This window comes from Eurosta solidaginis, chromosome 2 (genome assembly GCF_040869045.1).
Source record: "Eurosta solidaginis isolate ZX-2024a chromosome 2, ASM4086904v1, whole genome shotgun sequence".
Taxonomy (NCBI): domain Eukaryota; kingdom Metazoa; phylum Arthropoda; class Insecta; order Diptera; family Tephritidae; genus Eurosta; species Eurosta solidaginis.
The window spans coordinates 157,550,608-157,553,986 of NC_090320.1; the positions used below are offsets into that span (position 1 = coordinate 157,550,608).

The following is a 3,379-nucleotide window of genomic DNA, read 5'->3' on the forward strand; positions in this document are numbered from 1 at the left end:
CATTGGAACACGAGGAATGAAAGAATGGCAACCTTTTAGTGATAGCGAAATTTTGAGTGCACTAAAACTTTAATGCACCCTGCCCAGATATGGTTATAATTATGTTACAAAAAATTCGAAATTTGATGTACTGCATAACCAATATGCAACTAATTTGTTCATTTTTAAAACTAAATAAAATTGCAAAATCTTAAGATTATTTAAGTTTACCTAAATTTTTTACTTCTTACGTCGGCGTTTTTTAAAAATTCCAATTATGCAGGGGTGGCTTTCCGTAATTCGATATGGAAAAAAACGAGTATCAAATAATCGTTTTTGGGTTCCTTAACACAAAAACTTTGAAACTTTAATTTGTGTGGTTCCTATATTTAAAATGAAAATTATTAAAAACACACAGATATATGTACATTCGCTACGAGGAGTGATATAGGGAAAAGTATAGAAATGGAAGAAAGAAGGAAATGGAAAATAGGGAAGAAATTGAATTTGAAATTGATTACCACGACAGCTGGTTGTACGTACGGGAATGACTCGAGTTTTGTCCGACCAATTATTTCTTTTTCATTCGTCAAGTCCCATCCCGAGCTGCTTTTTCACATGTCTAGTTGGCAGGAGTTTGACCACATCACGTGAAGAAATTTTACAAAATCTTTCCAGAAGTTACATAATCGCTGTTGGAAGTTAAGTACCGAACATCCCATAGCTATGTACAAATGAAGATGGAACGGCTGCAACCGTGGATGACCATTTTGGGGTAAGATGTGACGATTAAACAGGATTATGCTGAAATAACAGCTCTTGGCCGGGTAAACTCCAAGTCAATCGGGTACGTGGAAATGAAATATGCAATATGGTCCTGTTATATTGCCATGCCACTTCACCGTGGGGCGTCATAAAATACTCCATGAAGTTTTCTCGCACATTCATTGCGTTGGCTGTCCCTCTACCTAATGTGCTGCTTGGCCTAATTGATGGGAGTATCCCGTTTTCCCCCAGCTCTGTTCGCCAGCTACCTCTCACAGCAATTCCAGCATCATCGTCGAAATAAAATTTTTGTATGTATATGGATTTTCGTGTCAGGAGAAAGTTATGTAGCACACAAATCACGAGGACAATATTTTTCGCATGCTCCGGTTTCACATCCATTGGTCTTCTGAGAATTCGAAAACGAGACGCACATATTCCGAACACATTCTCAATTACATTTCTTGCCCGCGATATCATATAATTAAAAATTTTGTGCGACATCACCTGTTCCCGATAGCAAAATGGTTTCATTAAGTATGTTTTTATGGGAAACGCGTCATCAGCCACAATCGCAAAAGGCATTTCAGCAATTTCTACCGGAAGAGGTCTCGGAGGCGGGAAATTTAATGTGTTGTCAGCAAGAGCACTTGAAAGAGGGCATCTGAAATTTTGATTAACAAACAAAAAACAAAAATTTGTAGTCAGCATCCGCCAAAGCCATCAGGACAATGCTGTTATACTTTTTGTAATTGAAATACTCCGAACCGCAGTTTGATGGAGCTTGAATAGCAATATGCTTTCCATCTAATGCCCCGCAGCAATTAGGAAAATGCCATCGCTCGTTAAAACAGTCAGCAACCTTCGTACATTCGTCATGGGTGCTCGGAACCTTTATTGAAGATAACACATATTTTTTAACGCTTTCAAGGAGTACACATGCTACGCTCATCCCCTTTAAAAATTCGTCTCCTAAACAGTATAAAGAGCCCGACATGTCTCATGTATTATCTTACAAATGGTGGTAACAGCAATTTTATCGCCAACCGAAATAGGTTTTCGAAAAACTGTTTTTTTCTTTCTTGCAAAGATATGGAGTGAGGCGCTCCACAAGAAAATCAAAATCTTCCACAGACATTCGCAAAAAATTGCTTAGCCACTTTGGATCCCGGTTGACCAGCTTAGTGCGCAACGTTAAATAAAACCCACATGTCTCTCTATTCCGCAGACCGGGTCGAATCCACCACTGCTTCGTGTTTCTTTGGTTATACCTTTTATTTTTCCAAGCTCGTAGCGATGTTACCAAACAAAGAGCGGCAGTAGCTATACTAATTTTTATATTTTTACGCATTTTGTTTGTTTATATTATTTTACTTTCAAATATTCTTTATATTTATATAAAGCTGATTAGCTGCCACAAAATGACGTTTAGACTTTTACATCAAATATGAAAATGGAATGTCAAACAACTGAGACATAAGGTTTGACATCAGAAATGAAAACGGAAGTTCACTCAATTGACGCGTAGTTTTGACGAAGGCGTTTGACACTGTGTCGGTTAAGGAGATGTAATGAAAACGCTTTTGACACCAAATTACCAGCTGTCACTTGATGTCAATATTTGATGTCAGTAGTTTTGACATAATGGAAACCAGCCTTAAGAAGAAGAATGTCATTACATAAGCCGTCATCCAGTGAGTTTTTTTTACAGCTCCGGATCACGTTCAATTCTCACGGGAATGATCCGGATCATTGTTGTGAGAGTTGGCAGCACTACCAAAAATGTCATTGTCCTTGTAAGACGAAAAAAAGTAAACAAACATATCCCTGCTAGACAGCTGTCAGTCCGCTTCCCAAGGCCGTCGGTTCTATGTACCGGAGCGACTCGGGGATTTTTCCCGACACACAAATTGTCATCCTCCCAGTAGCTCCTTGCAGCGGGACTGCTCCATATTCTCTTGCTCCGGGAAGGTATCAAACCCAACCCGGGTCCGTCTCCTGACCTCCTGAGAAGTGATTTTGCTGCATCTGCTGGAAAAGAATATTTTTAGGACGGTCGTACTCTTGTCAGTGTGTCTCGTGTAAGGGATGGTTGCATCGGACAGGTTGTTCTGGGCTAGACCCCAAAACCAGACATCCACGAAACTTCTATAAATCTTTTGTGGCTCCTTGCTGTTGACGCCCTAGGACGTCCCGTAGTCTGCGCCTTAGCCCCCCCCCCCCCCCCCCCCCCGCTACCTTCCAGCAGCCCCGCTGCTCAGCAAATCACAACAAGTACTCGCTGTTGCTCAAGCCCCACCGCGGCACCAACTCACACGGCTGCTCCCACTCATACCTACAATCTCCGTAGTAGAGTCGAGAGCAATGCCGAGCATCAGCCCTTGCTCCCGTCTTCTTCCCCCTCTTTTCCGGCAGCAATTGTGCAGGTCAGGGAAACAAACTCTTAGTCCCTACCTCCCTTTGCACCGTTTGCCAGCACAGAATATATACGTTTGCGACATCCGCCCAATGCAGCTCCTGCCATGAACGGTGCCACTTTCCTAGATGTTCCGGTCTCCGCGACGGCAACCCCCGACGGGTTTCATTGCGCCATATTGCCAGGCCGCATACCCAAATACACCGGGTACCCCAATGC

At 42.2% G+C, this 3,379-nt stretch overlaps 1 pseudogene; it reads right to left on the reverse strand.

Moving 5' to 3' along the window:
• Positions 1 to 768: 768 nt before the first annotated feature.
• On the reverse strand, positions 769 to 1,741 carry LOC137241725 (uncharacterized; annotated as a pseudogene).
• Between the last annotated feature and the right edge of the window lie 1,638 nt (positions 1,742 to 3,379).